At 39.3% G+C, this 13,597-nt stretch overlaps 1 long non-coding RNA gene across 1 annotated transcript; it reads left to right on the forward strand.

Annotated features, from left to right (window-relative positions):
• The first annotated feature begins 1,201 nt into the window (after window positions 1-1,201).
• LOC146505480 (uncharacterized) lies at window positions 1,202-6,201 on the forward strand. The gene is made up of 2 exons (XR_014877492.1): window positions 1,202-1,520; window positions 2,097-6,201. It is a non-coding gene; the product is annotated as an uncharacterized LOC146505480 (long non-coding RNA).
• Window positions 6,202-13,597: the final 7,396 nt, after the last annotated feature.

Here is a 13,597-nt window from a genome sequence, read left to right on the forward strand (position 1 = left end):
TATGTGGTTTGCTGCATTATGTTTATCTAGAACTCCACTCTGTCTCTAAATGTTTGAAGAATTTTTCATGTTTGGGGTCAAGTTTTAAGAATTTGACCATACGTGAAATTAATGGTGTTATTGTAACATGGTAGACTAGTGTGCCTGTGTTAATTCAGCTCCATATTATTGTGTCAAGTTGCACTGGGTTGGGAGTGGTTTTTTGTACGTGTGTCACATTTTTGGTTAGCCAATGGCTGGAATGGGGTTGGACTAATTAGAGGCAGGTGTACTTGATTGCACTGATACACTGGTCTACTTATAGCCCACACTACAAACACTGCTTTGTCATTTTGTCTCTCTGTGCATGTATGTAATGTGATAATCTGATATGTTTGGGATGTATGGGTTTTGCGCTATGAATTTTATACTGAAGGTGTCATTTTGTCTCTCTGTGCGGGCCAGGGCCTATTATATGCCACAGCCTAAAGGCAGCATAGTTGCACAGGTTGGAGTGATCACTGGCTATATGCTTGCAGGGTAGTGGGTCTCCAAGGACAACTTCTACCCCTGTTAAAGGCAAAGTGTGGAGTGCCACTGGCCGTGTGGCATAGCTGGCTCTGGCCTTGGGACTGTGTGTTTTTATTTGATTCATCAATGGGACACTGGACTGTTTTATCTTTTATCTCTTGATATTTTTTGTCACTAAATTATCTTTTAGAATTTTATTGACTGTCATCGTTTTGCCCACGACTGAGACGGTTGGTCAGACCTAAAATCTTTCTTTGGGTGTGTTACATTATCACCCCCATCGGGGCTTACCTTTCCCACTTCTGATGATATTCCTCCCTATTCTTTGCAAGTACCCGCTTTTGGTGGCGAGAAACTGTTGGTGTGGTCAAGTGGGCGCTGTAAAAACAAAAGCTCAGGACAGAACAGTCACCAGTCATGTACTTCACACAAAATTAGCATATATTGAATTTCATATTGATCCTCTGAGTGTAATGGTACATTTTAATTTTAATTTATCAAAGCTAAACACAATAATTTTTCTTTATTTTGCTCTTGTTCTTGTGCAGCACCACATGCCCCTGTCGGTTCTATCTTACTTTTCTAAATTATTGACTATTTCAATGGAGAACCTAAATGACGTGGACCAAGGTTTGTCATTACATATCTCTATTTTGAATGTGACCGTCTATCATTCCCGTTATTCAATTCAAAAGTGTTAAATGTTTTGGTGTTAGTAGTCTTAGAGTTAATTTTACTCTAAGTAGAGTCACATTCTTTTAATGTAACTCTCAGGTGTAAAATCATAGTAGTTAAAATCCAGTGTTAAAAATGAGTGTTTCTATTTCAAATCTGGAGGTGTTACAATGGAAACATTAACTCTTGACCTCTTAACTCTGAACTCCTACAGGGGCTATGACACCAATACAGTAAATTCACAGACTCCGCCCCCAGCACGGCTCCAATCGAAGCTGAAGTGAAGCCGTTTCAAAATATTTTGCTCTACATATTTGAGTTGTTTGCCATGCTTGGTAAGTCATGTTTTCAAAGATTGTTTCAATTATTGTTATTAGCTTTTACTTCTGTGGCTCTTTGGAGTTGAGACAAAGCTGTGTGAAAGGCATTAGCCATGTTGCTCGCTGATAGCATAATATTCTGTTTTAGCTAGCTGAAAGGTATTGTTTGCGGGCAAATACCACAGCCTTGAAAAAAGCTTGCATGTGAATTTTCAGTCAAATTTCTTGGTCAAATACACTTAAAACAATGTCTAGAATGTGAAATGTTGATATAATGGTGCTACTTGAAGCCTGAAAACGATCTCCCATAAAAAACGAGCCAACAGCAGTAGCAGATGTCCCAAGTCCCGACTGGGTTCTACGTTAGCATTTAGATTCCTCCAGAGTTTTGTGCACATGGTTTTAGGTAAAAATGAAAAAGGTTGAGGTTTTACATTTAGTTCAGTATTACCTGTTGTCTGTGTCCTTGTCTTTTGGGAAAATACTTTACACAAGTAATGGCTCAAAGGATTCCTTTTTTTTTTTTACTGTGCTGCAATTGATTCGTGCCATTAATTAGTGTCAACTAATTTTTATTCAATCTCCACATAGGATATGCTTGTGAAGATGGAATATGGGGGAGAGCAGAAGTGCGTTGAAGTTCCACAAAGTGATGAATGAAGGACATGCATATTGTATTTTGTATTTATTGAAATAAGTGATGAGAATGCTGTTATTTGCATTTACCAGCTCACCTATGTCAGACCTTTTGATAAACGAAATTCTAATGAAAGTGAGAACATGTACACTGTTACATCTTTCAGAAAATGTTTTGAAATTGTGGTGCACAGTTCAGAATAAATGTTTTTCAAAAACCATTGCGTCTTTTTAGTAAATGTTTATTTCCAAAAGAAATTTCTAGAAGTTCAGAACAGTAAAATTCCCGCTTTTTAGAATTAATTATAAGATAACTCTTACGTAGCTAAACTAAAATACTCTTTGAGAGTTAATATATAACCTCTTAACACCAAGTGTCAAATTATCAACTCCAGAGAGATTTGGTGTTTAACACTAAATCAGAGTTAACGTACCAACTCTCCAAAAAGAGTCAAATTAACACTCTCTGGTGTGGACCCATATAGACACTTTAAAAGTGTTGAAATCAAATCTGACAGTGTTAATTTGGACATGCTGGATTTGCTGTGTAGGTATCAACAGAGTTTTTTCTTGCTTTTTCTATCAAAATTGATTAACTTTTTACAGTGGCCTGCTATGGTTAATAATAACATGTTCAGTCTTGAGTGAAATCAAAGCTTCTCTTCACTTTAGCATTTAACATTCCCAACAATATAATGTGCTGCATTAATCGAAACACAGCTAATAAAACACAATTTTCTTGATGGAAACATCAGTAGCTCAAAATTAGCAACCAAAGGGTTAAGTCTGCAGTTCACACTCATGTGAAGCTACAGCCTCCCCCCCTAGTCTCTGTCCTCCTACTCCTGCAAAAACAAAACAAAGCGAGACAAAACATCCACCCTTCTTTTACAAGCTGGGTGAATTGTTTGTAGACATGTACTAATCCTAAAGTCGGTATCGTTTTTGTCTCAGTGTCAAGTCAGTTTAAACATTTAGTCGTCAGTCCATCACAGTCCAGTCACATGCATACATTCACACACATTCATACCAGATATTGCTGATAATGGAGTCTCACACGCAACCTAATCAAGCCTCCATCACCAGCAAGATGACGTCATCATTTTAAAGGAAAACAGTTCCTTGTTTTTTTGGTTTTTTTTTTGGACTGGATTGACTCGCTGCAATCCTTTTAGGTTCAGGACTTCTCATGTGATCAATGTCCCATATAAGTGAATTTCTCCAGAGCCCATTATAATCATGGAGAAAAATACTTTGCAACTGTTTTCAGTAAGAATGTTTATAGCGCTTTAAAGTTCAATCTCTCAGGCCTGGATTAAAGAGCTGATTTGTTAAATCAGGAACTCACAAAATACCAAAATATCACCACCGGTGGATCACTCCTCTCAGATGTTCTTATTTCAGTGCACTGTAACAAAAGCAAAAACAAACGTACCCAATAAAATACTCATATAATAACAAATACTGGGGCCCATTGGAAACATGTCCAAACATAAAACCACCTTTCTCTCTCTTAGAGAGAGAAAACAATCCAAACCTCACTGATAAAATCAACCTAGTGTTAAGCAAAACCCAAAATCAACCAAAATTTCACCAGAAAGTTTTTCTCCGTCCCGGGACAATATTGTGTAAGCATACAGGTACCGTAACTTCTTTTTGCACTGACAAAAACATGTTGGACTTATTTCAGTCAATAGTGGACACTAGTTGCACACAAAGGTTTTGCTTTGGTAGAAACTTAAACAACTGAGTTAAATCAACACAACCTTTTCATATTCAGTAAACCTGTGCATTTTGAGTTCATATTACACGATTAAGACATGTTCATATGGAGTAAGTTAAGCTCCTGGAATATTTTAATCCTTCACAATTCTGTCATTTTATTTCAACACTATTCAATAACTTTTATCCAAATTCTACTTGGTCCCTTAAATACTACATGTTGTCTTCATATTGCCTACGGTTCAACAAAGTCTAAATTCTGGTTACCATAAAAATTGAATGGGTCTACAACAACTACCATCCTCCTATCTTTATCCTGATTGCACGAGGGCTGGGAAATAACTCTAAAGTGATAGGCTACGAGGCAGGGTGCACCCCGAACCGGTCACCAGTTTATCACCTAGAAACAAACAACCATTTACACTTACATTCACGGATAATTTAGAATCATCAATTAACCTAGCTCTACCAGCTGCATGACTTTTCACTGTGGCAGGAAACCAGAATACCCAGAGAGAAACCACTGCAAACTAACCAGACTGTGGACTTGCACCCAGGACCTTCTTACTGTGGAGCAACAGCACTCACCAGCATGCCAACAATGTAGGAAATACAGGGAAGCTATGATTTCCTGTTGAATTTTGTACAGATCTTTAAAGCCTGAGGCAATTGTGTTAAATACATGTGGGATGCTTACATAAATCCAAGGGCTGGCCCCCTTTTCTTTTTTCTTTTCTTTTATTTATTTATTTATTTTTCAGTGTGTTCCTCCTTCAATTAAATCTCAATCACAAAAATGTGGTGCTCCGAAATAAGGCTCACACCGTTAATTCATCATTTTCACTCTGTACCACTGCTCCTTATTAGGCTGTGTGAAGCACAGTAAACAATTCAGTCGAGGCCTTGAGCCATAAACAGACATCACTCACAGACATTGTTTTCATAACCAAACTGCCTTAGACCCCGTCCCCTAAATCTACACAAATGCCCTCTGGGTGACATGAAATGCATTTAACCAATTAACAATCAATTACTTCTTGTTATTGTAACAAATTCTGTATTTGGACGTTTGTGTGCAACATTTTGCGTATCAGCATAGCATTTGTTAGTAAAGCATTCTTCATTGCAGCAGCGTGTTTGTATCACTCTTCATTGCACAAACATGTGTATGTGTGTGTGTGTGTGTGGATCACTTCTCAGTGAATTGAATCAGCATTTCGATTTATGTGTGTGTGTGTGTGTGTGTCATTTCTCAGTCAATCAACGAGTGCATATGTGTTCATATGTGTGTTTCTCTTGATTCTGAGTCAGTGTATGTAGATGTGTGTGTTTGTGTGTGTGTTTGTGTTCATCACTTTCCTGTTCTGGTGTTCTGGGTAAACCATGGCCTGAAGCGTGCTCTGGGGTCCTGCTCTCCTCCTTTTCAGTCCATTTGTGTCCATTGGTGCTGCTGCCCAAAGTTCTCTCCATACTGGTTCTGACCCCAATTGAGGCAGTCCTTTTCTCCAGTGTCCTGCATCTTCTCCTTGTCCAGCTCCTCCTTAACTTGACCCTTTTTGCTTCTGTAGGTCCTTCAGGGTTTGCTCCTGGTGTTGGAGCTTCTCGTCAGGTTTGACAACCTCCTGCTCCAGCAAGCTCCGGCCTGATTTTAAGTCCTGTATCTGGGACTCCAAGCCTGACTGATGGGTTCGATTAGCAGCCAGCTCCTCCTGAGGCATGCTCAGTTTCTGCTCTGATGTCTTGAGCTCTCACTGAGGGCAGAAACCTCACAATCTTTTCCGTACACGTCAGATTGAAGTTTATTGATGTTTTCCTTGCTTTGCTCCATGGCCTTCTGCAGCTCTGCTGTTCGGCTCTTCTCAGAGGTCAGCTCCTGGCTGAGCCCCGACACCTGTGCCTTCAGCTTATGTTCTTCTGCTGCTTTTGTCCAATCTGAGGTGCCTTCTGACCTCATTTACTCCTCGTGTCTCTGGCACGCCCTTTTTGCTGCCCGATCCTCCGTGTTGGTCCATCACTGTCCTGCACAGTTTTAATGCAGAGTTGTTAAGGTCAGCATTCTTTTGCTCGGCCTCACTTTTCATCCGGGCTTAATAGGCGTCTCGTCACAGCTCTGTCAGCTGAAGCTGTCTGGAAATCTCCCCCGTGTAGTGAAACGGGCCTTGGATTTAACGTTCTCCGTCTCCGCTGCATGAGATCTCTTTCCTGCAGCACTGTTGACATTCTCAGGCTGTTGTTGTGAGTCCAGCTGCTGTAGCATTTGGTCAGGGTCACATCAAAGATGGTAGAAGGGAGAGCAAAGATGGTAGAGGGGAGAGCAGGAGTCCAGGTCAGCCTCGGCTTTCCGGGCCGACAAAGCAGCCTGTAATTAAGCATAAAGAGAAAAAACAAAAACAAAACAAAAACAGACGAACAGGAAAATGATGTTGTTTGAAAATAATGTTGTTTTGGCTATGTTATTCAGAGAGGGGCCAGGCCCTGTGTCAGCCTTCTCCCCCCCTTTTTTTTGTTTTTTCTCACTATATAATCAACTCATAACCCACCAAGTTGACAGGACAACACAGGTACACGTTAAAATTCTTAAGATCATGTTTAATAATTCAAAAAAGGAATTTTATTTCATTCAGTAATCACTTGTATTATTCAATCAGAAAAAAAAAAACATGTCACAATTCGACTCTTTTAACCACTAAATTTTTATTATTTCATCACTGGTTTGTGATTTACCAGTGTCTGTCTTTTTGAAGTCAAGTTGTTGTCCTGCAACCCAGAGAGTTTATTTGTTAGTAGTGGATAGACTTTATCATTTAACATCAGGTGTATGTTAAGTTTCGCTGCTTTAACCTTGCTGGAAAATCTTCACGTGTTCATGAATGTAAGCTGTTTCTTCATTGCGTGTATGTGCGTTTGTGGGTGGGTTATTTTAACTTTTTTCTCAAACAAGGCATTTCTCTAATTGTGTATGTTTTTAATTTTGTTTCCCAAATTTTGATTTCCCACCTTAAATAACAGCATTCCATGTCTTCAGCCAGGAATTAGAGCTTGCTTGTGAGATTCAGGGACACATGGTGCCAAAAACAATTCAGTGAAAAACTTGCCTGAAAATTTCCAGTGATGGTAGCCGATAACTGGAGGAGAAGATGTCCTTTAAGCTTCTTTTTTGGGTGGGGACAAAGTGAGAGGTCAAACTGTAAAATTTTGAGCCAGAGCTTGGCATGTGTGTCGTCCCAATTTTATTAATCTATCCTTTTGCTGGTGTACTCAGGTCTCCTGGTTGAGAGAAATCCACCTGTATTAAGAGACTAAAACATTCATTTACTATTTTTCTTACAACATCCATTTAATTCATCCACCTAGATTTTACTCTCTCTCTTGGTGCATAGTTCACACAGTCAGGCAGTTGCCTTTTATGGGCATGCAAGTTTCCGGTCACTTACCCCCAGCAGCTGCGAAGCCGTCTCTCCCATATCAAAACTCAGCCAAACATTAAACATTCACCGTAGTGATTTAAAACTTTATTTGTAATATTGTAATCAGCAAAATCAGCGTTTTAATTACAGGCATGTATCATTGTTTGCAAATCATACTTATAAAACTCAATAACACGCTAAACAGGAAGTCCTCTGTGGGCTTCACAGCAGCCACCTCATTTGCATGTTCACACACTATCTAAAAATAGCTCGCAGCGCGCTATCATCACACACAGCCTCGTTTTACACTCAACTCTCTATTATATTACACAGACGTCTTATATTTACACTCACTCTCAGGCCTGAAAGTTTTAGCGCCTACACAATTTTGACAAATTTAAGATAACGGGTCCAACCGAAGAAAGTCCAACTTTTTTGTAATCAATTAACCAGTATCAGACTCGAACTGTATCTGGCCTCATCTCTAAAGTCCCTACGTCAATTTACAGTGCCCAAAAAAGCGCAGATAAGGAGACTCTAACTCCTAGCTTGTTCCAGGATGCCCTGTACCCCACAGTCAAGCCAACTGAACTAACCCTGTTCGCCGACAGGTCAAGGTCGCGCGTCCGCGGCCAGGAGGGAGCGTAACCTCCGGGCTATGCGCCTCTTAGTGGACTCTAACCACCGTTCTAACAAAATTTATAATACTTTTAAACCGCCGTCAACCCTCTAAAACAAGAGTATGACCGACGCAGATGCAACGTTATGGACAATGGAGCCTCTAACTCTCAACATGGCCAACACAGATGCAATCCTTTAAACCAATGGAGACTCTAACTCACAAAATGACCAATTCCCTATCCAACTACCTGAGACTCTAACTCAGTATTATTTTCCTTTACCTTGGGACTCTAACCCAGTATTATTACCTTTACCTGAGACTCTAACTCAGTATTATTACTTTATCTTGGGACTCTAACCCAGTATTATTACTTGTAACCTTACTTCAAGTTTCAAAACTCATGAGATTTTTCATCAAAATCAAAACAGACACTCACCGGCAACTTTTACTGAATAGACATTTAATTTCATCGTCCAATTCAGCACACTTCGGATAAAATCAACAGGCCTGTGCCTACCTCTTTTATAAAGGCGCCTGTCCACTCAGTTCGATTGCCGGATAATGTCTGCCCGTCTGACCACCTCGGACCGTCCAAGCCTCCAAAACTTCCATCCCAATACCACAGGACGAGCCCCCAAAACTGTTACGGATTCAAATATTGGGAATGGATACAAGAGGAAAACCAAAATAACAACACTGGTCCGGCCGGGTCAAGTCAAACGATGATTTAATGAACACACGCGTGGGAGATGGACACCATACATCAGACAGCATCAGATCTCAAAATGGTGGAGCCTTGATCAAACTCTTATAGCCTCTAGTGGCCCCCACCTAATCATCAGAGCCTAAACATTCTTTCTCACACAGCGCCTAAACTACGACCTTGGCTCCCTGTTTATCTGCTCCTGCTGATGGGGCAGAATGCTCTGTTCTCTTCCAATCAGACAAATAAGGCGATGACTTTCTGTGAACAATATTTTCTTATAACTCAGCAGTATAATGCATCACAAAACAATATCATTCATTCACAATAAATCAACAGTCTAATGTACTGCAAATCAGTTTACCAAATGTAATAATTATCACCTTCTTCTAGTTCAGGAGCATAATGCAAACTAAAACTACATAATAATTCACAATCTTTAATTAGGGGTCCAACATGGCATAAAACAATATCACAATCCCACACACCCAACACATTCCTAAATGAGGAGACTGGAAGAATGAGGAAACATGAGAACCGTTTGGAATCAATCCACACATGGTCCTTCATTCTCACTCGCGAGGACACATGACGTCCTCAGGCCAGTCTTGAGTCTGGCAGGCTGATGCCTTGCTGATATCTTGCTGCATTTCTCCAAACATCCACATAACAGCGAAGACTGAAGCTGGCTCATGTGCACACACATTAGACCTTTTAACCTTTCTTCGCTGTGATGTAGAGGCAGCCAGGGAGGGACCTCAATCGCTTTCTTTCCTCTGGTGTCACGACACATTATTTGAGATCATTAATGATTATTCAAAAATATTAATATCAGTGTAAAGTACAAGGTTTATAGAAGAAAAAAAAAGTTCAGTTTCGTCAGGACTATGAAGAAATGATAAATTATTATTAATGGGGGAAACATTAGCATCATTTTTCACAGTACAAACTCTGAAAAAAAGTGGTGTAAGTAGGCATACAAATGTGTGATGTAGCTGCCTGGATCAATATGTGAAGAAAATGACCAAAAATATTTTCTCTTGTGCAATGATGTGAAATGCTAATTTTATATAGAAAGTTACAATATTGTCTCAAATCACACCTACCCTTTAAAAGAGAAGTATTGGTTGGTAAATTAGCATATCCTGATATAATTCAGTCAAGTGTAACAAAGGTCTTAACTGTGTCAAAAATTATTTAAATGTGATCATCAGCAGAAAGAGGAAGTAAGATGCCATAATTTTGACAAAAGTTCTTTAATCCCTAAAAAAATACCTCAGACATAATTAGGCAAGTAATTGCATATTTTACCACTTATGCATTTAAAAATGGAGAAAAAATATTTTTTATCTTTAGCTACTTCACCTTTCTCGTGTTTCTGTTTCTCAGAGGCAGAGCCGGGAAGTAACATAGTACAAATATTTCATTACTTATTTAAGTGGAATTTTCAGGTATTTGTACCAAATACTTTTTTGCCCCACTGTATGTATATGAAATTTAGCCAATAATATCAATAAATTAATCAAATAAAATTCGTTTGCCCTGTGCATGGGAAACAGCAAGTTTGTCTGTATGGGACAGTCTAGTCTCCATCGCGCTTCCCAGGTTGCCTAGCAACCATGATACTAACCGCTGGAAACGTGTCATACAACTTTGTTTGACAGAAATGAAGGAAAACATTGTTCATTTGTTTGTTTGTTTCTACAAGAGCTTTGTGTGATTTGATAAGTATCTGAGGCTGAGACCACAGGACAGTAAAACATGATTTTTGGGCTTCATTTCTGTACTGAACAGTCATTTAAGATTAGTTAGTAAATAACAATTAGCTAATATTGTTCATGAGACTAAAGTCATATCACTTTGGTAATGTAAATATAATATGGCCAATATTATAGTTATTATATTAATCATTATTAGCTATTACAGCAGTGAACATGAACTCTGTGTCAAATACTGAGCCTCAGTACAGATTCAAGTTGCAGTTATTTATATGTCTTATCACCTTAAATCTTCACTCAAAGACAAGTATCTTTGACAGTGCATATATAGGTATATCATATATAAGAGAGAAATGTTGTTCCTTCAGTATGTTGGCATTACTAAATTTGGCTCATTGCTTACATACATGTGTAAAAAGAAATTGTATGAGCTGTGATAACTGTTTCTGATAGAATAAAGAGTAGACTGATATATTGAATATTCCTTTATTGGGTGAGAAAATCATACCATGTCATAACTGCTTTAAGTCATACAGAATAGATATCAGAGCCTTAAACAGGCTGACTTCTGCTAAATGGGTCAAACTGGGCAGAAAGTCTACAAACACATAACATCATTATAGAATATGATGTAACACTATAGATCAACTTACCTCAGAATATATAAAGCATATAAACAATTACAGCAATATGATGCAACAAACACAGCAGTGCTACTAATCCAAAATACTCAAAGCTTCACAGAACTGAAACAAACATTTATTTTTAGGTCCATTCAGCTGCTGATACATACTTTAGGTTTCTGAATATTAAACTTGTTTCTGCCTTTAATTGTTTTTAACTTAAAGGCCCTGAGTACTTTCTCCCACACTGAAAACACTGGAATGATCAAATTATTTGAACATTACCTAATAAGACTGATTCAGGACAGACAATTAGTTATGTTAAACTTTCCTAGCAGTCCTTCACAAACAGGGAAAAGTCTGTCTATTCTCTCCATCTGTCAGCTGCTGCTGGCTCTTCCTCCTCCTCTTCCTCACACACTGCTGAGTTTGTCCTGGTGGATCATCAGGGGTGCAAAGCCTCACAGATGATGTGCAGCAGTGGGTCCCTCAGTCTGTCCTCAGTCTGGACACTTGCAGTTGTCACACATGGAAATCAAATGTGTGATAAGCTGCAGGATTCAAACACAAGTGTAACTTATAAATACATGTTCATACTTTTATTACATAATCAGAGAGAAAGAAAAAGAGAGAGAGTGCAGGACAGACAGACAGGTGACAGTCTCAGGTGTATACACTGCTACAAAACAGCACAAGAGGAGGAGGATTGTGTTATTATGAAACAAGAAGAGTTCCCAGATGGTACAGTGGACACATGTGTGACTGCTGTGATTAAAGCATCTTTCTTTCAGCTTAACGAGTGAACCGTCAGCTCATTCAAACACACGTTAAAGTCCGTTTGGCTCGACACCACCGAACAGAGGCAGCAATATAACATAGCTAACATTAACAGTGCAGTGAATCCTGCTTGTGCCGTGATATTCAGGACTGCAAACCGAGCAGCATCACTGACTTTCAGCTTGTTGTGTTTGTGGATATATGACTGACTTTAATTATCCATAAAATCATCACATTGTCTGTAAGATTAAAGTCAACTATTGAACGGCGTATATTTTGAAGTAAAGGCTTTAAAACCAAGTTAGTACAAACATCGCTAATGTCACATAACTTTCCTGACATGTGGCCAACAGTAATGTTTTAATGGTCTTCATTATAAAAACATTTGCGCATAAATAAGTGACATAATATTCAGTACTTACTTCTGAAAGTTTACTCTTCGGCGGCTCCGCTTCCGCCGTTTTTTTGGGGCAAAATTATCCACACCGTCGCTGCGCTATGAAATCTGGGATATGTTGGGCCATGAAGGCTACACCGACCCATCCTTACAATTCAGGGAAATTAAGGACGCATTTGAGGGCCGCATTTCGAGCAGCCTTTGAATTGGGACAGCCTTTGTCGTGTCGCTGTGACGTAATCGGCCTTAAAATGCGGCCTTTAAGGCTGCAGACCCCAAATCCGGTCACTGGTACTTCCTGGCTTGTGTAGTTACTAGGTAACAAAAGCTCAACACTGCCCCTAGCGTCCCGGAGCACTTCCGTTGTGTTTTGGAATTTGCATGTGTTTTGGAGTTTGCAAGTGTTTTGGAGTTTGCAAGTGCTTTGGAGTTTGCATGTGTTTTGGAGTTTGCGAGTGTTTTGGAGTTTGCATGTGTTTTGGAGTTTGCAAGTGTTTTGGAGTTTGCAAGTGTTTTGGAGTTTGCAAGTGTTTTGGAGTTTGCGAGTGTTTTGGAGTTTGCATGTGTTTTGGAGTTTGCGAGTGTTTTGGAGTTTGCATGTGTTTTGGAGTTTGCGAGTGTTTTGGAGTTTGCAAGTGTTTTGGAGTTTGCATGTGTTTTGGAGTTTGCATGTGTTTTGGAGTTTGCATGTGTTTCGGAGTTTGCGAGTGTTTTGGAGTTTGCATGTGTTTTGGAGTTTGCGAGTGTTTTGGAGTTTGCATGTGTTTTGGAGTTTGCAAGTGTTTTGGAGTTTGCAAGTGTTTTGGAGTTTGCGAGTGTTTTGGAGTTTGCATGTGTTTTGGAGTTTGCAAGTGTTTTGGAGTTTGCATGTGTTTTGGAGTTTGCGAGTGTTTTGGAGTTTGCAAGTGCTTTGGAGTTTGCATGTGTTTTGGAGTTTGCATGTGTTTCGGAGTTTGCGAGTGTTTTGGAGTTTGCATGTGTTTTGGAGTTTGCGAGTGTTTTGGAGTTTGCATGTGTTTTGGAGTTTGCAAGTGTTTTGGAGTTTGCAAGTGTTTTGGAGTTTGCATGTGTTTTGGAGTTTGCAAGTGTTTTGGGGTTTGCATGTGTTTTGCAAAGTGTGCAACTGTTAAGGCACCAGGAGTTGCTGCAACCAACTTTGCCATTCATCTCAGAGGGATCTGTATTCCGTTTTCTGCTGAATTAATGCACTGTATGTATTTGAGTTCACACTTGTATTATACTATCTCTGTGGGTAAGAGGGAAAATGTACCTTGTTAACTGTTTAATCTTGGCTCTGTATCTTAGTAGGAGAAGCCACTACAGTTATTTTTGCACTGCTAAATTTGTTTTATTTATGTATGGGTTTATATCAGACACAAAATGACACTAGATGTCCTTGAGTTCCAGATGCTGATAAAGTTGGGGAAATAACCTGCCGTAGCAGTGGGTTACTAGTGCACAAAGCTGTTACTGGATAAGAACTGTCT

The sequence above is a fragment of the Neolamprologus multifasciatus genome, chromosome 13 (genome assembly GCF_963576455.1).
Source record: "Neolamprologus multifasciatus chromosome 13, fNeoMul1.2, whole genome shotgun sequence".
Classification (NCBI taxonomy): domain Eukaryota; kingdom Metazoa; phylum Chordata; class Actinopteri; order Cichliformes; family Cichlidae; genus Neolamprologus; species Neolamprologus multifasciatus.